We start from the raw sequence: 23,817 nt of genomic DNA on the forward strand, positions 1-23,817 counted from the left end.
TATTGTTTGTTCCATGCTTATGGGATGTTCTTTGCCATCTAATTTTAGATCATACATAATGCCCTCTAAGCAGCCTTTCGTTTGGAGGGATAAAAGCCATGGTTAAGATGTCACTTCCCATAAATCAGTTTTGGTGAAGATGAAGGCAGCTGTGGGGAGAAGGGAGAGAAGCAGGAACTCACGAAGTCTGACCCTTTCAAAGTCGAGTTAATCCTGCCTCTTATCCCTGTCGTCTCCATGCTACTCTCTGGAGGGTGGACAGACCCTCTTTAACATGAAGAAATGAGCTTTTGCATTGTTCTTCTTTGTCACAACAACAAAAGCTCTGGAAAATTCCAATTAATTAGCAAGCCTTGGGCTAATGAAAGAATCAAACTGAAAGCGAAGTCCTCTAAGCTTTCAGAGAGGCGTAAGTACGGGAGGACAATGCTGATTTCAAATATTTGGGGCTGTTTGTATAATTTTCCCAGGGTTTGCCTTCCTGAGACAGAGATAAGCTGAGAGAAACAAGAGCAAGGATTTGTCAGAGTCAGGATGTAATAACATTGTCGGCTTTTAAGGACACTAAATGACCCACTGTCATTTGAAGGAGGCAATTAAATGTGAACTCATACCATCCGGGAAATTAAAACCAGCATATAGACCTGTGCGTATTTTGTGTTTAGAGAAATTCCGAAGTGATAATTGGATGGGCATAAAGTAGATTATGAAATAAGGTTAAAGTTAATTCTTATGAAGGACCAGGAAATAACTGTACCATGGTATCCATGAATGAGGGCTTATAGCCAGTGTGGCTGCTAGAAATGCATGGTGATGAAAAGCACTGGCCTCTCTCATTTGTAGCCTTTTCTTCTATGTTATTATTATTAACAGTAATAATAGTGTAATAAGCACAACAAAACCACCACCACCAACTAACATACTGAGCATTTACTGTGCACTAAGCACTATTCTGAGCACACCTAATTTTCTCAACCATCCTATGAGACACTAAATATTATGTGATTGATGCTTTTATTACCTTCATTTAATATTTCAGAATACTGAAGTGCAGCTACTCAATGACTGATATATGACACATATATGTCATATGACAGTGACACATATATAAGCAATGGGCCTAGATGTGAATCTGTGCAGTCTAATTTCAGTGTTCACACTCCAAACTGCCATGCTGTCCTGCCTGTGAAATGTGGTCTTACTGCCTGGGTAGAAATACCACTTGAGAGGCTGCATGTGATCGGGCTGGACTAGAAGCCAGAAAGTCTGAGGACTTATTCTCAATTTGGTCACAAATTATTCCCATGGTCTTGGACAAATCACTTGCTTATCATTTCTTGTTCATCTGTAAGATGAAACTGTTATATTGAATGAGGTATCCTCCAGCTCTTAATATTCCATGGATTGTGAAAATAATGAATTTGAGACATAGGTAAATTAAAGGGGCATGTTTGAGAAATGGTGTGTGTGTGTGTATGCGCGTGTGTGTGCGTATGTGTGTGTGTACGTGTGTATGTGTGTGTGTGCATGTGCACATGCGCGTGCATGCTCAGACATAAAAAATGAGGCAGCAGCTATGGACCCAGGCAGATCTGTGTTCAAACCCTAACTCTCCTGTATGACTTAGAGCTGATTGCTTTATCTCTTTGAACTTGAGTTTCTTTCTTTCCTAGTGGAGGTGATGTATTATATGTATAGAGTCCCTAGCATGATGCCCAGGCATTGTTGCTACTTCCCTTCTCTATCTCATGTGGACGATGAGAGGGTAGAAAGTACTCTACTTAGGGAGCTGGGTCCAGAGAAGAGATTAGTTCAGTTAAAAAGAACATTTTCTTGAAGAGGTGGCTGTGTAGGTATTTTTGCATCGATGTATCTGTTGGTGATTGATTTTTTTTCATTGTTTATTTTTTTATTTTTTAGACAGAATCTTGCTCTGTCGCCCAGGCTGGAGTGCAGCGGTATGATCTTGGCTCACTGCAAGCTCTGCCTCCTGGTTGTAGGCCATTCTCCTGCCTCAGCCTCCAGAGTAGCTGGGATTACAGGTGCGTGCCACCACGCCCAGCTACTTTTTTGTATTTTTAGTAGAGACGGGATTTTACTGTGTTAGCCAGGATGGTCTCGATCTCCTGACCTCGTCATCTGCCTGCCTGAGCCTCCCAAAGTGCTGGGATTACAGGCGTGAGCCACCGCACCCGGCCGGTGGTTGATCTTATAGATGAGAATCTTCCATTCTGAAACCATCAAGCTTCTGGCAGGTTTTCCTGATAGACTTCTTCTTTGAATTATATCACCTTCCTTCCATTGTTCTTGCTTGGGTAATTACTTTGTCTGCAAATGTTCTTCAAATTCCTTGGACCAAGTGATAATTGAAAGGATACTGGCTGCAAATCACACTCGCTTGAAAAATATGCCCCCAAATTAATGCCCACCTGGAACCTCAGAATGTGACTTTTGTTTTTTGGAAATAGAGCTTTTGTAGATGTAATCAAGTGAAAAAAAATGAGGTCATACTGGATTACAGTGGGACCTAGTCCAATAATTGATGTTCTTATAAAAAGAAGGAAATTTGGACACAGAGACAAGAATGCAAGGTGAACACAGAAGACACACAGGGAGAACACCACATGATGACAGAGGAGGGGATGGGAGATCGCATGTCCATAAACTGAGGGATGCTCAGAGTTGCTGGCAATCACCAAAAGCTGGGAAGGAGAAAGGAAGGATCCTTTCCTAGAGGCCTCAGAGAGAGCCTGGCCTCGCCAACACCTTGATTTCAGACTTCTAGCCTCAGCCTGGGTGCAGTGGCTCACGCCTGTAATCCCAGCACTTTGGGAGGCCGAGGCAGGTGGATCACTTGAGGTCAGGAGTTTGAGAGCATCAGAACCAACATGGTGAAACCACCATCACTACTAAAAAAACAAAAATTAGCCGGGCGTGGCATGCACCTGTAATCCCAGCTACTTGGGAAGCTGAGTGGGGAGAATTGCTTGAACCTGGGAGGCAGAGGCTACAGTGAGCCAAGAATTGCGCCACTGCCCTCCAGCCTGGGCGACAGAGCGAAACTCTGTCTCAAAAAAAAAAAAAAAAAAAAAAAGAAAGAAAAAGAAAAGAAAGACTTCTAGCATCCAGAACTTAGAGAAGAAAATCCTTTTGTTTCAAGCCATTCAGTTGTACTTTTCTTATGGCAGCCCTAGAAAACTTAACACAGCAAGTGAAGTATCTGCTTTTCACCCTAATAACTGGGGCTAGATGAGTTGGAGAGAGACAAGTAGACACTGACTAAAGGGGAAAAGCAAGTCCAATGCATCCAAAAAGAGGTGTTTTTGAAACCCTTTATTTGTCATGGGGCTCCTCTTCCCCATGTGTATAAACATTCTTTTTATTCTTATTGACCATGATCAGAACAGGTGTTGTGGCAATGCTAAAACAGAAACTTTCAAATTGATTAAAATTTGAGGCTAATATTATTTTTTATTAAAATTTTTAAAATTCTTACTTGTTTGTTTATTTTCGAGACAGGGTCTCTTGCTTTGTCTCCGAGGCTGGAGTGCAGTAGCACGATCATGGCTCACTGCAGCTTTGGTCTCCTGGGCTTAAGCAATCTTCCTTCCTCTGTCTCCTGAGTAGCTGGGACTACCACCATGCCTAACTAATTAAAAAATTTTTTTCGTTTTTTATTTTTTAAGAGATGGGGTCTCACTACATTTCCCAGGCTGATCTTGAACTCCTGGGTTCAAGCAATCCTTCCACCTTGGCCTTCTTAAGTGCTGGGATTATAGGCATGAACCACCACGCCCAGCCAACATTACTTTTTAAAATTTGACTTTCATAAAAGTAATATCCTCTAGACTGCAGTGATTACCAATACAGATATGGAAGTGTTGCACGCACAATGAGTATTGAGACAGGTGCCGCTACCTGGTTTACCAGCTGATTTAAATATTCTTTTGAAGTCATCTACATGCCTCCAGAAGTTAAAAAAGAATATATCTGAAACCCTAACTTGGCTATAGAATAGGTTGGAAAGTACTGAGTTTGTTAGAATTACATTATTATTTGTAATCTGGGATAAATCTTGAAGTTGTAATGAGAAAATAAGTCTTACCTAAAATAAAAGGACTTTGAAGAAAATCACATGATAAGACGAAACTGTCAAACAAGCTTGGGTTATTGTGGACTCAGTTGGTTCCAGAAAAGTTCACAGTGAAGACAGCTCATGAATTCTGTCATCAGGCAGTAAGGCCTGTATCGCATGTCACTTTGCTTTGTTTTTAACATGTGGTTCAAGCTATGCCAGGCCTGCCGCTGTGCGGGAGATGTACTTTCTGACAAAATAAGGCATTTTCCTGGCATCAGACCCTTTTGGAATTTTTACTGGTTTGCATAAATCCGGCAAGTTTCTATTTCCCACACATATCCAATGCAGTCACACTTGGCATTGCGGATTTATGGTGGTCTTGAAGCCTGTCAGTGCCAGCGTGGTCAGTTCCTTATCACCACTGGAGGTTATTCTGAAGAAATGAAACCAGGTGTTCGTTCATCCATTATTTAAAATTTGTCTCCCACCTACTATGCCTGTAGTGAGGAAGAAATAGCGGAGGCAAAATAGATAGACCAATTTTGGAAGGACTGAAAATATTTTGTGGAGTGGAAAGCATTTCTAGCAGGCTGTCTCTTTTTCCTCTTTCTCCTCATCCTTTATGATAATAAAGTTCACTGGAAAAGTTCGTTTGCATTATTTTGTGTTCAAAGAGATAATAATGGTGATGATGATCACAATGATGATACTAATACTAACATTCATTCTTGGTTGTCTGTTACTGGCTGAGTTGAAATACTGTATAAATAAACAAGTCTGAGGACATGAGTCTGAACTCTTCTGAGCTACTTTGGAAACCTTATTGGCTTGCTGTCTTAACTCCTGGCTCTTGTCTCCTGAATGTATTTCATTGTTGGTCACAAGAGACATCTGTGGAACTACGTGGGCCAACCCCCAAGCACAGATTTATTATCTCTTTTCTTTGTTTCTTTTCTTTTTTTTTTTTTTTTTTTGAGATGGAGTCTCACTTCTTCACCCAGACTGGAGTGCAATGGCACAATCTCAGCTCACTGCAACCTCTGCCTCCCGGGTTCAAGCAATTCCCCTGCCTCGGCCTCCCCAGTAGCTGGAATTACAGGCATGTGCCACCACGCCTGGTTAATTTTTGTATTTTTAATGGAGATGGGGTTTCACCATGTTGGCCAGTCTGGTCTTGAACTCCTGACCTCAAGTGATCCACCCACCTCGGGCTCCTAAAGTGGTGGGATTACAGGCGTGAGCCACTGCTCCTGGCCACAGATATATTGTCTGTTATGGAAAAATAACTATTTCTTTCTTTTTTTTTTGGTTGAGACAGAGTCTCGCTCTGTCGCCCAGGCTGGAGTGCAGTGGCTGGATCTCAGCTCACTGCAAGCTCCGCCTCCCTGGTTTATGCCATTCTCCTGCCTCAGCCTCCCAAGTAGCTGGGACTATAGGCGCCCGCCACCTCGCCCGGCTAGTTTTTTGTATTTTTTTAGTAGAGACGGGGTTTCACTGTGTTAGCCAGGATGGTCTCGATCTCTGGACCTCGTGATCCGCCCGTCTCGGCCTCCCAAAGTGCTGGGATTACAGGCTTGAGCCACCACGCCCAGCTGGAAAAATATTAAGTACCTTCTCTAGCATTGGGAACCAATGGTGTATTTGCATAGAAAGGGTAGAACATGATCATCTGTGATGAAAGAAGGGGCCAAGACAAGGCAGAGATTGTACAAAATGCTAGAAAACTCTCCAGTATTTCACATATGACCTGGAGATGGTTCATCTGGTTCATTCATTCCACCCACGTTTGTTAACCACGAGAACCATATATGGGATGGGGACTAGTGATGCAAATTCAAGTAATATACAGCCCCTGTTCTCTAGGAGCTTGTAGTCTAAAGTGGAGACTGGTGAGCCATCTGCAAATTTATCTGGTACCACACTCTCCCTTGCCGAGTACATTCCAGCTAGCCTGGCTTTTTTTTGTTGTTTTGTTTTGTTTTGTTTTGTTTTGTTCCTTTCTCTAGCATACCAAGCTGGTTCGGCCTTCAGGTCTTTGTACTTGCCATTTTTTTCTGCCTGGGACTCCACCCCATATTGTTGCATGGCTGGTTTCTTCTCACTATTTGCATCCCAGCTTATGAGCCACTTCTTCCACAGGCCTTTTCTGCCACTCAGTTCAGAGTAGCCCCCCATCCCATCTATCTATTTTATGTCTTTCATGGCACTTATCCTTGTTTGAAATTATTGTGTTCACTTATTCATTCACTGATACTGTTGTGTATTCTCTCACCACTACAATGTGCACTTTATGAAAATGGGGGAATGTTACTTGTCTTATTTACCATTGTATCCTTGGTTAATATGTTTTATTGAATTAATGGATGAACAAATGAATGAATGCAAATGAATGCTCTCATATAGTACATTTAGTAGTGAAAAACCTTAACAAAGTGCTATAGGAAAATGAGGAAAAGTGTGACAACTTCTGTGTCTGAGCATGTTGGGGACATCTCTACAGAAAAGACATGTGAGCTGGATCTGGAATACAGGAGACAGTATAGCAGAAGGCACTACTTCTGCTTAGGTAAATGCAGATCTTCTTTCTTGATCTTGACCCTTCCTGCCTGACCCACTTCATCCTGTTATTCAGTGAACAGCCCAGATAATTCCCTGACAGAGGGGACAGTAACAGTCCAGTAACTGTGACCTCTGCCCTCTTTGGACACATGTATCAGGGATATGACAAACGTGTGTTTACTGAAAACGTCTCTTTCATGCTACAGAAAGTTGCTAAAAGCTTGTCTTTCCAATAAAGAGAAACTCAGAATTGATGTAATGGAGAAAGGAGCTTATGAAACATAAGTAGGAATTCTCGACAGAATAAAAATAGAAGCTTAAAAGAGGCATCATTTTGGAAAGAAAAAAAAAGATTTTTTCCCCTCTACTGTAAGAAAATATGTGTGGATGAGGCATGTGTGTTAAACTACAGAATAAAATTTGCATGTTACTTCAGGGTGCTGCAACCATGGCAATTCAGAGTTTTGTCGGTCCTCATAGGCATGCTTGCAATATATACATCCATTAACAAGATTATCAGTTGAAGAGACAATCATATTTTTACTGAAAAGGTTTTTTGAGGATAAAATTTATTGATATTTAATGAAGCATGAAGTTTCTAAATGAACCATGAAAGCAATAGCTAAACTAATTAACTGCACATAAAGCCTCCCAGAATGCATACGTGATGTGGGCTGTGTGCTTATCAATTGTGCCTGGTTATAGTGACATCTTGGATAACATGCTCCTCATATATGCTTTGTGGAAGCACTAGTAAATCCTCCTGTAATGCACTAAAGGAGGAAATAACCATTTAGATTTCCTGCAAATGTGAATTGAATATTTAAGTCAAGCACTGAGGGTTTATAGGTTATAATTTAGCAGAGTTAGGACTAGTAATAATAACACATTATTTCCACATACTTGATTTAAGGCTCTATGTATGCTGTTTCACTGAATGATAAATCGTTCCCTGTGACTAAAAATATGCATCTTCCTCCCTCCTCTCTGCTCCCCACCCCAAAGAGAGACCAAGGATGCTAAATAACATGAGATGAACATTTCATTGTGCAACAGGGATTCATATGGGCCTTTTTCAACTACATGCAAAGTTATGCCCTGTTGAGAGCTCTGAGAATTTTCAAAAGCAGGCAAAATCAGTCCTGCTTTGGTGTTCACTGTAAGTCACACCAATTTGGGAGGCAGATGACTAACCCTAACAAAACTGTTAATGTTCACCTTTATCAATGGCCATCTTCCTTTCATCTGGTGTCTCCTTATTCTTAGCCACAGGCACCTACCTCTACCCCATTGCCACAGAGCCTAGCTCTTAACAAATAGCTTATAATTACTGCATGCACCTTTCTGAAAATAATATTCATACACTAATGAAGGAGTTTGACGAGTTATTAGGACCTGTAGTAATCATATATGTTAATGGAAGAGATACAGGGACTGTGACAGATGTTAGAGCAGTGCTTTTCAAACTTAAGTGTTGAAAATGCCAAGGGGTTGACCCTACTCCCAGGTTTCTGATTCAGTAGATATGGAGTGAGGACAGAAACTTTGCATTTCTAACAAGCTCCAGGATGATGCTGATGCTGTTGGTCCAGGCACCACACTTTGAGAACCACTGCAAGCCAAGCTAGGAGACGGCATTTTTTTTTTTTTTTCAGGGACACTCTTATCATATACCCTTTTGTTCCCTAAGGGTTGTTTCTGTTCTTCAGGATATCCAGGGTCCTCCTCATCAGATAAGGGCATGAAACTTACTGACACTTAAGCATAATGACCCTTAAAGGGCTACCCTTCACAAGGATATGTAAATTTTAATGGGGTGAAATCAAAGGAATGAAACTCTGAAGATGTTTTATCTTCCAGTGGGTTGAAGTGTTTTAGGAAACATAAAATTTAGGCCTGAACCCATCGTTCAGACCAAATACGCTTTGTCCATGAAGCATCTGTGTGCCCTAGCTACCTCTAGATGATCCCACCTTTGCTTCCACATTCTGTCTGTAGTGCTTAATACAGGAATTGTTTACAGCTGGCACCTGCTAAGTGTGTATTGGGTGGATGGGGAGGATGAATGGATGAATGTGTACGGGGACAAAAACTGGGTGGTTTAGTTCTTCTCTCCTGAGGTTTAATCAACTAATTAGTAAGGGAAGGAGAGGAAAGGAAGTAGAGAAATTTGTGTAGGAAAGGGCAGAGACTGCATTAAAGAAAGAATGAAGATAATGGAGGAAGAAGGGAGGGAATAACCTTATTTCTATGTGAATGTGAGGAGAGTTTGTTTTGTCATGTGAGAGAATGGAAGAGTGAAGGAAGGCTTCAGGGTTGCTCAAGGGTATAAGAGTTGTCAATCAAGAGGAATGGCCACACAGGAGGTGATTTTTTTAAAATCCATTGCTGGAGTTGGGGTTTGAATGTACTTCCATACCTGAAATTGGTATGAGGGGTTCGGGGATTTATTTGGGTTATGGATGATTGAATGTGTTAACAGATACCAAATAATATACTGTTAATGTGAATAATAGGGGATAAATGAATCGCAGTAGCATGTAGTGGGAAGATGCTTAGCTGTTCCTATGATCTTCTTGAGCAGTGGTTCCCACAGCAGGGGACCTGCAGCATCAGCATCAGCACCACCCGGGAACTTGTTAGAAATGCAAAATCTCAGGTCCCACCCTATACCCACTGAATCAGAAACTCTGGGGTGGGCCTAGCAGCTATGCTTGTACAGCCCTCTGTGAAATTCTGATGCAGGCTTCAGTTGGAAAGCTGTGGGCCTGGGGAGTTGCTCGACTTAATTTGAAGGAGGAGTAGAGACTGTACCTGACTCAGACGCTCCGAAATTCAGGAGGGCTTTTGGTTAAAAGATAACTGGTGACTAATGTCCTATGTGTGAGTACAAATTATTGCTAAATATTGCATCATTTAAAAGGCCTATGAAGACAGAAGCATTTTGAGTTCAGCAAAGAAAACAAATATGCCAAATATTGAAAGGGGTAAGAGAAAAGTTTAGAAAGCAGTCACACCGCATAACTGCCTAAGAATCTACGCCATGGCCAGGTCACGAGCTTGGGAAAGTTACTTGATTATGGACAAAATGCGCCATGTAATGGGTCAGTGGTTCCAGGTGTAATCCACTGCTGATGTCATTTGCTGCACAATCATGCTTATTCTCCTGCTTTTTAACTTGCTTTTTAAAAATCTTTTGGCAGTGATCCAGTAACATGACCTTTTTAGTGTTTTACCCATTAACGCTAGTATTTTTTTCTTTAAATAACATTTTTTTCAGTGTAGAAAAATCATGTATGTTTACTGCAGAACATTTTTTAAATACTGAAAAAAAGAATAAAATAATGTTATCTACAAGTACTTTGTAGATGCAGATATCAATCGTTAATATTTTAGTAAGCAAAGACATGCGTGTATCTTGTGCCTTTATTCTAAAGTTTCATGTTCTTTTTTCCACATAGTGTTACAATCTTTCCCCATGTAGTTCAGTATTCTTTGAAAATAGAATTTTTAAGTGCAGCAGAAATTTTTTATGTATACAGAAAGTGTACTATAATTTGTTTAATCAAGTTTGCTTTCTTTTTTATTGAAATTATATTGTAACAAATATCTTTAAAAATGATGATCTAAAGTCTAAATATTTTCATATGGTAGATTATTTGGTCAAATGAACATTTTAAATGCCTCTGACTGTGTTACCAAGTTCCTTCCCCAAAGGTTTATATAGCATATTACACTCTCAACTCAATCTACTGGCAGAATATTGTGTCCATTTTATGTCTCGTCTGCTAGATTATTTTGTGAACTGGTTAGGCCCTTTGTTTTTCCCCCTACATGAATGTTTATCTTTATCATTGATTCATAAGGACTCTTCATTTAAGTCTTTAACTCTTTGTGATATAGAATGCTAATATATTTCCTGGTCTTCTGTTTGCTTTTTCATTTTGTTTGTGGTGTTTTTTGAGCTAAAGTATTTTTGTAGTTATATCTGTTTATCTTTGCCTTCTGCATCCTAAAATAAAGTAAAAAATTCAAATACATTTGCTTTTAGTTGTTTTACATTTTATTTTAATATTTAGCTCTTTATTTCCCTGGAATTTCTTGTGACATATTTTGGCTGATTGTATTTTCCAATGATGACTGAAGCCATAGCTCCCATTCTATATTCTCTTCTGTGGTATGACACTACCACTCTCATGTCAACAGATGGAGTCTATTTCTCATTTCTCTACCCCCTTGAATTTGCATGGGCCCCAAGGCTGTTTGGGCCAATGATATACAGCAGAAGTGATGCTGCATCTGTTGGAGGCATGTTTCTACATGGCCCGAAAGCCCCCTCTTTCTGCCCCTGGGAAATCAGCCACCATGCTGCGGGAAGCTCAAGTCATGTGCAGAGGCCATGTGTTAGTGTTCTTATTGACAGCCCCAGTGTAGCTCCTAGCTGATAGCCAGCATCACCTGGCAGCATGGGAGTGTGCCACTTAGATGTCCATCCAGCCCAACCTTCAAATGACTGTTGTCCTAGGTGATATCTGACTGCAGTGCATGAGAGAGCCCAAATGAGAAGCATCCTGATGAGCCCAGTCAACCCCTAGAACCACAAGAGATAATAATAAATTGTTGTTTTAAGGATGCTGAGTTATGGAGTGGTTTGCTATGTAGCAGTAGATAATCAGAACACCTTTACAAGTAATGTGAGTAAGCATCTAGCTTTGATTTTTTCTTCCAAACTATAGTAAACTCTTGACCCACTACCATTTGTTGATCTCCTTTCCCCCACTCATTTGTAATGCAATAATATGCAAACTTTATATTTGGGGTCATTATTTTATGCTTCTATTCTTTCTTTGTTTAATTAGTCTTTCTTCTGTGTTCCACAATATATATATCTTTTGAGACAGAGTCTCACTGTGTTGCCCAGGCTGGAGTGTAGTGGCATGATCTGAGCTCAATGCAACCTCCGCCTCCTGGGCTCAAGTGATTCTCCTTCCTCAGCCTCCTGAGTAGCTGAGATTACAGGAGTGCACCCCCACACTCGGCTAATTTTTGTATTTTTAGTAGAGACAGGGTTTCAACATGTTGACCAGGCTGGTCTCGAACTCCTGACCTCAAATGATCTGCCTGCCTCAGCCTCCCTAAGTGCTGGAATTGCAGGTGTGAGCCACCGTGCACAACCCACAATTTTTATTTTCATATTTTTGACTATTAGTACTATTTTATTCTTCCAAGTTAGAATCCCATTGTCAAGGTAGCGAATAAGGAAAGGTCCATTAGGACTTTGCATTAATTCAGTGTTTTTTTCTCTGCATGATATTGCTCCTTGGGGACATTTGGCAATGTCTAGACAGAGTTTAATTTTGGTTGTCACCACTAGGGGCGCTACTGGCATCTAGTGGGTAGAGGCTAGAGATGCTGCTCAACGTCCTACAATGCACAGAACACCCCTGTTCTTGCAACAAAAAACTATGGAACACAAAATGCCAGTAATGCAGAGACTAAGAAGCAGTGCATTCAACCTATAAAAAAGTTTGGAAGCATGAACATATATAGCTTTCTCGGCCAGAAACATTTACATATCTGTGTTTATTTAGGTCTTCAGAAGCAGGTAGTTTTCTTCATATTACATGCCATTCTTAAGAATTTGTAATTCTTTTTTTCCATTATATTTTAAAATTCATAATTGATGGTATATAAGAAACCCATTGCCTTTGTAAAATTTACATTGTGTCTTGTCACCTTATCGAATTTTCGTTTATAGCGATTTTTCATGGATTCTGTTGCATTCTAGAGGTAGAAAGAATTTCTGAAATTTAACTTGGGGAAGAGGGGAGAGAGTGAACACCCCGTTTACTCAGAAAATGGGTTGGAAAGGATTTGAGAGATTACTTAATTCCTTGCCTGAATTTTAGTGGTGATAAATCTGAGGCCTAGAGAAGTTAAATACTCTGCTTCATGTCACATAATTTGTGTATGATCCTAGAATGGAAAGTAGCACAAACCTTGGCATTGTGTTTAAAGCCTCTGAGATGTTATAGAGTTGGGAATGGCCTTAGGGATTTTTCTCTTCCATTCCCCTCCCCCTACATTCTCTGCAGTATCCTGGCAACCCCGCCCTGTATTCTTCCTTGGACAAGAACTCTGCCTCACAAAGGTTCCCGGTCACTTCTGATTTCTAGAAAGTTATTCCTTTGGTTCCTTCCTGAGGCTCACACATCCTTTATGGTTAAATGGTGTTGGAGGAAGCAGAGCTTTCATCAGCTGCTGAAGTGGCAACTAATAGAGATTTGAGTGGCCGTAGAAAAATATTGTGTTACTTGTTGGTTGTCTAGGTGAGATATGAGACTGGGAGGGTTTGAGGTTCTGGTTTCTTCATACAAGACCTGTGCAAACTGGAGATGCCATAAATATTTGTTGAATAATATTGAATTTTACATGATGTTTGTATGTCTTCTCATTCTTTTTTAAGAGAGTCCTTTGAGTAAGAGTTGAGCCCAAGGAAGACTGAGGGTCTTAACCTCAAATGCCCCTCATTCTGTCACCTTCCAAAGGTTTTCTCCTGCTGTGAAAGGAACAGATGATTATTATGCTTCATTACCAGGCATGGTCTCTGTGCCACAGGACTTTATCCAAACTCATAGACATAATGAAGAGCCCTTTCATTGTTCAGGACTCCTGAAGGCAGAATTTTTATTTAGAACAAAGATGAAGAAAGTAAGGCCACAATCCAAAGAAATTCCCTCAGTGCACAACTGTGAACTGGACAATTGTTCTGCAATTATTTTGCCAGGAAATAATAGCCTTAGAGCCTCACTTACTGCTGGTAAACTTTTGTTTGAGATGAGAATCTTTAAAAAAATTATGCTGTCAAGTTCCATATGCTTAAATTAGACTTTCCCCCTTTCTAAGCAAGGTGCTTCCTCTCCCTGAGCAGTCTGAATATTGGTTCAGTGGCAAATTCACATTTGGTGGATGAATAAGCAGGCACCAGTTCTCATAAAACCTGTGCTTTAGCTGTGCTTCTACTAAAACCTATGGTTTAAGGAGATAGAGGCAAACTGACACTGAACCTCTTTTTAAAAATGTAACAATCTCATTTCTTTTTTCTCCTGAAGAGTCGTACGTTTTGTCTGATCTGGGAGAATGCAGGCTTCTGTATCAAAGACACATGGAAGAGAGAAGTCTCTGGCGGGGTTTTCAGATTCAACTTGTGGACTGAAACAGAGTAGATCTCTAGGCACAGTTGTTAAGTAGGCATCTCTGTGTCGCTTTTCATCCTGATCTCCTCCTCTGTGCTTACCCCTTTTTTCCTTCAACTCTTCATCTTTTTATGGACGCTCCTGTCCCCAACCCAATGCTCATTGTGTAGGAGTCGATCATCTGCCATCTTCACTCTATTTTGAAGGCAAAAGACATTTTTAACTGCCTCAGAGGTATTTGCATCATTAAGCACCATTTATAACTGACAGCCCCAAAAAAGTAGTAGGAAACATTAGAAAGTGGGTTTAGTTGGGTGCCCAAGTACTTGGATTTTTGTCCCGATGCTGCCATTAACTAGCTGTGTGACTGGGTGAAAGTCACTTTACATCTCTGGACTTGAATTTTACAATTTATACAATAAGGAGGTTGGACACATGATTTCTAATCTTCTTTCTTGGCCTCTAAATCTATGAATTCAAAGCATGGTGGGGGCAGAGATACATCTTTTTCTTATGAGGGAAACCCTTGAAATTGTTTCATCATCTATTCTGATTTAAAGATAGCCTTTTAAGATAGGAGAGAGTAAAGGTTTTCTGATGTGATTTGCAGATGGGAAGAGGAATTGCTATTTACTGAACATCTGGTTTGTGCCATAGTATGTGAATTTACGAGACTGAATGTTGTGATTTGGTTGACTCTGCCATAGACTGAACTTGGCCTTCTGGCCTGTGACTTTGCCCTGGCATAGGTTTCTCTTGCCTTCATATAGCTGGCCCCATCTACCTATGTATTTACGTTTTCCTCCTCCTTATATGAATATTTTTATTGGTTAATGAAAGCAGAGGACAGTCAGTGGCTGGTTGGACTCTGCTTTTAGGTCAGTTCAGTTTTATAAGATCAAAGTTTGGGCTACTGAGGCAGAATTTTAGAAAAGACCCCCTTTCAACTTTATTTATATTGTTTTTAAGGTAGGTTGGTTTCTAGTAGAAGGGGGTCCTATAAAAGTTTTGGGTCTGTATGGGAGGTTGCTTCTCTGGGGAACCTCCTGTTTACCTTTTATTGTACCAGATTCATTGTGAAATTGTCTTTGTGCTCATCTCTGTGTGTGTGTGTGTGTGTGTTTATGTGTGCATGCGTGCACCCGCATGTGCATGTTCTTATAACCCTAACATATATCCGTATGAACTGTGCGCACTCAAGACTATTCTTGAATAAAAAGTTAGTAAATCCCTTTTGTAGTAAGATATATGCAAGTGCAGATAAGATATTTCATATCTTGTTTCTAAATATCACCATCATTATTATCATCATCATCTCCTTCTCTGTGTCTCAGTAGCTTTTTTATCCTACCTTATTTCACCAGACATTATTTTGTGCTGTGATTCTCTTGATCTCTGTTTCACCTGCTCTTACCATGCAGTTTTTAACTCCTGAATGAGTGAAAGAACAAATGAATTTCATGTTATGCATCAAAAATTCCTGAAAGTAAGAGGGATTATATAATAGACATTTAACCACTACTTTAAAGGTTAGACTAGTGTCATCTATTTATACTTGCATGCCTGACACCATTTATGGTACCTGCACAGAATAAATTAAGGTGTCATGCCTGACTATTGCTTATATATAGAAACCAAGGGGTTGGAGGCTCTGGGTGAGTGTGAGTTCCAGCTTTGGGAGAAGAATGCCAATTGTCCTGTGTTCTCTCCATCTAGGAGTATTTGTCCAGTTATATGGAAGGTGATGGTTAAGGGAATATGAATGAACTCATAGCCACCTGTGTGTGTGTTTTGAGTTGGGCTAGCTGGGATTTGAATACTGACTCTTAGCAAGTTAATATTGCCTTTGAACCTTAGTTTTCCTCCCCTGTGAAATGGGATGGTAATAATCAAGGTTGTTGTGGGAGCTAAACGAGTTAATCCAGGAATACAGCCGGGCATCCTCCCCTGGCACCAAGTAAGCCTTCCATTAAGCTTACTTTAACTTCCACTTCATTTTAAATGTATAGATGAGTCACTATCATTATTATTGTTAGTAGTAGTAGTAGTAGCAGCAGCTGTAATAGTACAAGTTCTTGGTGAGGAAGTATGATCACCATGTTGATAGCTAGGTAAACTCTGCACCTCCTTTGTAGTATTTATGAATAGCTAAGAAAGGGGAGAGGAGACAGAGGTTTGTTATAATCTTGTTTCCACGGAGGGCTTCACGGGAAAGGTGACAAGGCAAACAGTTTGGAAAAGGCTGTGTTGATAGGGAGGAGCTTTGTGTGCAATGAGGTGTGGAGTCAGCCTGGGGAGGAGAGAGGAGAATGGGTTAGGAATGGCCAGGACAACAAAGTGGCAGCTCTGGCCACATTACCCCCACTCCAGGCTTCTCAGCAATTTCTCTGTTTATTTTATTTTTATTTTTCCCCCTATTTTGAATTATACAATCCCATCCTCCTTGTAGCCCTCTCTTCACCTACCTGTGGAAAGAAGTTCTTTACTAAAACTTGCTACAGGCATGGTGTGGACATTACCTGTTCATAGGCATTTAGTGAGTGTCTGGCCTCTGCAGGAAGCTGAGGCCTGATATTCTGGGGGTGATGGGGAGGGGTCCAGGTGGGTAAGATATAGTCCCTGTCCTCATGGACCTTCCAGTTTAGGGGGAAAGGTGAGATATAGATACACAAGGTAGAATTGATCCACAGCACAAAAGACAAACAAATAACTATGTGGGAGTTTAGAGGAGGGATAGAGCATTGTAAACCTGGCATCAGAGGAAGGAATCTGGAAGGTTTGTTTCAAGGAGGAAGCATTTGAGCTGATCTTTTGAGAATGGAAATATGGGGAGTATAGGGACGTGAAGTATGGTGACCAGGGATTTCAGGCTGCCTGGAGTGGACTATGACTGAAAGAACTGTAGTGGTGAATTCAGGCTGAAATCTAACCTCCTGTGAGTGCAGCAAGGAAACTGATGTAGCCAGATCTCATCTAGAATCAGTAATAATTAGTAAGAGTTTTCCTGAAGCTATTTTTGCTATAATAAGAAAAATGGGGGAGGGATTAAGAGCTCAAGCATTCCCAGTGTTCAAGTTAAATGTTAACTCCTTTGTGTAGTTAACCAGTAACTTACTCTTTCCTATGCAAAAGAAAAAAAGGAGAGGGAGAAACGTAATACAGCGGTAACCACCTCACTTCAAAAAATCCTGGTCTGCAAATGTGGTTGCTTATTTTCAACGTATTACGTATGTAGCTATTATAGAGATGTGTGCAAACTGAAACAGCAGACAGTGAATTGACTTACCTTTGTGAATTCCCTGGATGTCTTATGCAGGGTTTGCAGAGAGTTAGCTATTTTCAGACACATTCCTAGTTTAGCCATTAGAAGATTATAGTTTTTTTTTTTTTTTGGTACAAACTCAGCAAGTGAAATTTCGCTTCCAGAAAGGTGGGTGGGTGAGCTCACCCACCTGCTCTGATCCAGGCAAGTTAATGACCTGCCCAAGTATTGTTCGCGCTGGCCAGCACTAACTGACTTTACCAGCAGTTCCACTTGAACGGAGTCATTGTTTCTTACTCTGCATTTGTCAGATGCTTTCCTCTCTGCAAACCAGCCTTTGCTGAATGTCCTAGCAGTCCCTGAATGTTCCTGCTGCCTGCATTTTATAAAACCACGGAGCAAGTAGCCCTGGAAATGTATGCACAGTACTCTGCACAGCTGTCTGAGGCCCCCAGCAAAGATCAAGATGTAAACAACTCTATACCCACACAGGTACACAAGCAGACACTGCATATGGAAGCCCCGCAGTGCAAGGACTTCTTACTTCTAACACTTTAAAATGTCAGTGGCCAAGCAGCCTGGGAACATGAATAATTTAAGCATGAGATGCGTTTGCTGATGATTTTGATCATTATTCAGGAAGAATAATGGCAATGTATGGAATGGAGGTATGTAAAGGAAGAGGACTAGGAATTGTAGAATTTGTATTTGCTGTAAGAAATTAAAATATAGTATGACATTGAACTTTCAGAACTTCTTAGAATATTGCCTGCATAATGTTCAATTTGGGGAAGAAATGAATGGCCAGAGGAGATTAATTGCAGTAGGCTTAAAATTCTAAATGTCAGGTGCTATGGCAGGGTGGCTGGAAAATTAGAGGCATATGGTAAAATGCCTTTAATTTGGTATAAGATCTAGTGCATTTGATTCTAAAGATGCTTTTGGACAATCGAATTGAGAAACAATAGCAAGATAGTTTTTAAAAGTCGAATGTAGTGCTTTTCAGAATAAGTGCCAAACCAAATCCTGGTACATTGGTTCTGGCCTGTTTTAAATGAGTAGCTCTTGTAGCATCCTTCCTCTTTGCTGTGTTTATCTAGAGAACTGTTTAATTTTTATTAGTAGGCTAATTCTTGCATTAAAGACATAAGAAATTGCATATTTAGGTAGGAGAATAGGCATTTGAGGTGAAGTTTATTCAGGGTTCTATCCATACTGCTGAAAAATCTAATTCACCATGGAGTGGATTGTAACTGCAGTTGCTAATTTAAAAATCAGTTCGCCAGATTCCAGTGACTTTGATAAGACTTTTATTCTTTTCAATCTTATGTATTGGTGAACACATTCTTGGGAAGATTGCTGCTGGGTAGTGTTGCATGTCAGAGATGAGGACAGTTTAGTCATTAACCCTAAATTGAGGGTAAAGACTGGCAACAGGCGGCCTGTGGAATGAGGAAAGGGCCAGGTTGAAATATTTCCAAAAGGTATTTTTGTTGTTTACCCTTGTTAATTATTAATGCTAATTATTGATGAAAAATAGTTTTGAGTTACATGCCACACATTGTTTAGGAATAAATTATCAAATTTCTTATCTAGAACTATAGTAGATATTCAACTGTTTCCAATAATCAATATTTATTAATTTAGTAAGATGTTGCCCCTTCCTTCAACATTAAAAACACAAATCCGTCAAGTTCTGGTGCATAAATACTTTGTTTCATGAAAGTGCACTTTCCTCCCAGCTTTGGGTAGCTTCTTGCACTAAATGAATATGTTAAGAACTGAATTGGACAAAATCAGGTCAATAATTTAAAAAGTGTCTTAGAACAAAGTACCTATCTCATGTAAGACATGTAGATAATATATAGGTTTTGTAGGTTAAAATTGCCAAATTAGTTATGAATGTTGTGCTTTGTCTCAATTCTCTATGCCTTTTCAGATTTGTACTTTATAGTCATGTTAGTTTCTTGGAAATGACCTTTTTAGGAATTTCTATATTTTGTAGTTTACCATACAGGCTTAAATGAAGTATATTGTTTCAATTCTACTGAGCGGGTATGCACTTTCCAGAGAAGATTACTCTCTCTGGGAGTCAGAACTGGCTGATACTGAAAGAGAGAGATGGAGAGAGAAAGACAAAGGGAGGGAGGGGAGCAAAAGGGAGGAGGGAAGCTGGCAGGAAGAGAAGAGGAGAAAGGGAGAGGAAAGAGAGGGAAGTTTGAGATATTAGGTCCCTCTGACAGAGGGAACTGATGTGACTTGGAGACTGCTCTCAGAGTCAGGCTATAAAAGTTGGTGTTCATGCTTCTTAGGCATTATGGGCTTTTTGAGTGTTGTTAGATTCATTTTAGCCTAATTCTTAAGAACTGCATGTTGGATATCCTATGGGCTTTGGTCATTTTTAGTTTTAGGTCGTGTTCCAATCAATTGGCTGTACTATGTACCACAGCAGTTGTGTGTGAAGGTGCTAGCCTTGGCAACCTAAAGATATATTTGGTTACAGAAAATAACACACACAATTGAACCACCTTTGGGTGTAGTTTTTCATTTGCCAGGGTGTTCTCCATAGGTACCCTGCATTGGTGTATTTTCCCAATAGTGGGAGGTTGTAGTATTGGCTTCAAAACTTTACCTAACAAGGAGTAAGTAGGCTGATCCTGGATCAGTTTATTTTCTCTGTCATCCAAAAGACTTGCCCACTGACCTCATCCTTAGTGTGGTGTTTGGTCTATGAGCAGTTGATTCACCAGTTTTCAGAGCCCAAATCTAAAATCACAGATTCTGTGGGGGATCTGGGAACATCTGCCTTACCTTTATGAAGGTTATGGTCAGTTAAACCTTGCTTTCAATGGGCTCACTTCACTATGGGAAGAAAATTCTGCAGTTGTTAAAAATGAAAGGACACTGCCTTTTCAAAGGGAGCTGACAGCTATTGGTTTTTCCAGAGAGGATTACTGGTGAAGACAGTTATGAAGAACAAGTAACTCTTGTAAATGAACAACATGTTCTTGCTTAAATATTTCCCAGAACAATTCTAAAGAAATATAATACAGGTAAGTTTTGTTATGTTCTCATTGTGAGTTATGTTTACGAGAAGCAAAAAATAGGATTAGAATCATAGAGGAGGAAAAAAAGCCTTTTCATACCAGTGGCTTATGTTTTATTGAATTCTAACCATTTATAAAATTATCTGGTTTCTTGCCCCTACTCATGGTTGATTTTGTTTCTCTTTTTCCATCTAGAGACCTTTGAATTATTTTTATTCATAAGTGAAAAATGTATTACAGCTTTATTTCCTTTTATTAATAGTTCCTTCTTGCCCTTAACCACATCTCTGACTTTTTGGCATGTAGAGTCCAATGAGCTCATGCTTAATCATGTATAAACAACCATCTAATTATATGGTTTTGAATTTTCATTTGACCGACTAAACAAAAATGGCACAGAAACGAGAAACCTGACAACTTTCCTGTCTTCAGATACCTGGCCTTTTTCTCCCTCACTCTCTCTTCATGCATTTAGTAAAATGCATGTTATGACCTATCAAAAAATATCACTTTGCATTCGCCAAGTTTCTGAGGTAAAATTGTTCTTTTCAAGGCTACGTGTCAAAACACAAGTTGGTTGAGCTGAATTATCTGCCTTCCTTTCAGATTTCTTTCAGACTCTATTCTTTCCTCCTTTGGACCAAGGTGTTACTTGCATTCCTTATGTTGTGGTGTCAGATGACAGGTCAACCTTTATGGAGCAAGGTTTCTCAATCTTTGTTCCCTTGCTTTCTCCCCTGAGGTCCAATAACAACTCTCCCGCTTGCCCTGTCGTCCCACCCTCCCCGAAACCATGCTGACACATTTTTGAAAGAAGGTAATGGGAAAATCTTTCCATACAAAGGTGCTCACTATGTTTAAACAGGAAGGGAGAAGTCATCTATTCTCTTTTCTTTCTCACTGGCTTGATCCTAGAATTCTGAAGATGGTGGAAAATTTCTTTCGAACATTTAGATGGTTTCACCATAGATAGTTCAGTGTGGTTGATAGAAAAAGACAAAAGATACTACAGAAAGACAAATACTGGCTGATCTCACTTAAGTGTAGAATCCAAAATACTGGAAACTCATAGCAGCAGAGGGTAGAATAGTGGTTGTCAGGGGTTGGGAGGTGGGTGAAATAGGAGATATTGGTCAAAGAGTACAAAGTTTCAGTGTATGAAAGATGAATAAGTTCTGGAGATTGCTCCTGCACAATATGGTGACCATAGTTGACAGTACTGTATTGTTTACCTGAAGTTTATTAAGAGAGTAGATTTTTATTTTATTTTTTTTGAGACAGAGTCTTGCTCTGCCACCCAGGCTGGAGTACAGTGGTGCAATCTCAGCTCACTGCAACCTCTACCTCCTAGGTTCAAGCAATTCTCCTGCCTCAGCTTCCTGAATAGCTGGGGTTGCAGGCACCCGCCACCATGCCCAGCTGATTTTTGTATTTTTAGTAGAGACAGGGTTTCACCATGTTGGGCAGGCTGGTCTCGCACTCCTGACCTCAGGTGATCTGCCCGCCTCGGCCTCCCAAAGTGCTGGGATTACTGGTATGAGCCACTGTGCCCAGCTAAGAGAGTAGATCTTAACTTCTCACTAGACACACACACACACACACACACACACACGCACAAATACACACATGTGCACATGCAAAGGTAACCATGTAAGGTTATGGTATGTAAACTATGGATTGTGGTAATTGTTTCACAATGTGTACGTATGTCAGATCATCACATTATACATCTTACATTTACACAGTTTATGCTTGTCATTTATGCTCCAGTAAAGCTGAAAATAGAAACAAATCTTTATTCTTTTTTTCTGGATATTTTACAAGGTGAGTATGTCAGAGAGTAGGTTTGGCTAACTAGTACTCGATAGCTATAAGAGAGAAGAAAGGGAAGTGGATACCTGTGAATTTTTGCCAAAGTGATTTATTTCCTCACTGATCTTTCAGCCTTAAAACATAATTTGATTTCTCAAAATTTCTCTGAAACATGCATATCCTTAAGTGTGAAAATTTCTTACACTTAGATGGGTTAGGTTTGGAAGGAAATTGTATTGATTCCATTTTGAGAATTTAGAATTAGTACTAGCTTGCTGAGATTAATGTCTGACAGTCTTCCTTATTGGAAATATTTTGGAGATCTCTTCATAATTTTTCTGCCCATTGTAAGGTGCTAATATTACCCAATGACTTTTGGGGATTTATAATAATATTTTATTTCAAACTGTGGATTTGTTTCAAGGTTTGTATTCCACTCATTGTACAGGAAGATCAAAATGAGATTTCTTCCTGTAGTTTTGTTATTTTTGTTTTGCTACGGAATGTTTAGAACACAGGAGACCACATCCTGGAAGAGTTTATAATTTGATTCACCTGGAACAGTTGAATGAGGAGTCACTCTAACCCCCAAGCTAAGGCCTCTACTTAATTGACCCTTTGATGATTAGGAAAGGATTTTGTTTCTCTCCTTCTCATTAACATTGAAAACCATAGGATCTTATGTTGTTTATTATGTGTTATTTACTCTCTTCTAAGACTTTGTATATTATTCAGGGTATAAGCTATCAACTTGATTAGCATTTAACTTTTATTCATGTTTATTCTCAGCTTTAGCATTCAAATTCAGATAAATAACTACCACTACTTTTAAAATCATATTATTTTAGGGAGAACATAAGCACAACTCTTAATTTAGATTTTTTTCATACTGGCATCAATATGTATTATGGTTGCTTTTTCATTTTGATGGGAAAGAATTTGGGTTGGAAGTGAGCACCTACTCTGTTCTTCCTCATTTTTTGACCTAATTTCAGATATGATTATTTGGGAGTTATTGCTGGTACAGTATCTGGATTGGCATCTACAAGGTGCAGAGATAAAATGTCACATTTACTTTGATACTAACTCATGTTCCAATCATATTTACAGAAACATTACTCTAGTTCTCTTATAAGTTAAAAAATAGCATTAAATAAAAGAAACAGAAGGGAATTACATTATGTAGGCCTCAGCCAGATTGCCTGTGTGTTGAGATTTGTGATGTTAAAATTTTATTTTTATATTTTGTTATTTTAGTTAAAGTTATGTGATTTTATACAATGACAAGTTTTCTGAGCCAAAAGGTAGATATTTTAGCCTTCCTACCTCTCCAATTTTCAGCGAATCTGTAGTGAGTATGACTTATTCTACCAATTTGTGTATACAAGAAGTGGTTCTTTAAATTATTTCCTTTAAATCACAATAAATCAGATGCCAAGATCCCATCTTACTTATTAGTGGGAAATTTAATCCCAGTCATTGCTAGTTGGGGTGGCCTCATACGCTACCAGGGTGACACAGAATCCCAGGGTGTTTGTAGAGAGCAGAACATTCCAGGAGCTTTTCTGTTCTTGCTTCTTCAGGTTACTGCTGAGATGCCCTTTGACCAAGCCCCCCATGGCTTCTAGCAGTCTGCTGCTCTGTGCATTGCTTGGACACAGGAAGTTTTGCTGGGGCTGGAAGCCCAGGCCCGAAGGTCTGGCCTTTGTATTTTGGTCATGCAGCCATACCTTTTACCCCCACTGCCTTCCTTGGGAGCTGCCTTGCTACTCAGGGACCATCAAACTGTTGTTCTTGCCAGACTTTGGGCAATCCCATCTCTCTCTTTCCTTCTCCTGTCTCCCTCCTAGAGGCACTCTCCTC

At 39.8% G+C, this 23,817-nt stretch overlaps 1 protein-coding gene across 2 annotated transcripts in view; it reads left to right on the top strand.

The window, feature by feature from the left end:
* Window positions 1-23,817, top strand: part of GLIS3 (GLIS family zinc finger 3) — a 481,604-nt gene that overhangs the window by 129,289 nt on the left and 328,498 nt on the right. The window contains exon 1 of one of the 2 annotated variants that reach the window (XM_023213189.2): window positions 12,850-12,966. The exons of the other annotated variant lie outside the window; for it this stretch is intronic. The gene's annotated coding sequence lies outside the window, so the exon portion shown is untranslated. Of the gene's footprint in view, window positions 1-12,849; window positions 12,967-23,817 lie in introns of those variants that run through there. 2 annotated transcript variants of the gene reach the window in all.

The sequence above is a fragment of the Piliocolobus tephrosceles genome, chromosome 14 (genome assembly GCF_002776525.5).
Source record: "Piliocolobus tephrosceles isolate RC106 chromosome 14, ASM277652v3, whole genome shotgun sequence".
Classification (NCBI taxonomy): Eukaryota; Metazoa; Chordata; class Mammalia; order Primates; family Cercopithecidae; genus Piliocolobus; species Piliocolobus tephrosceles.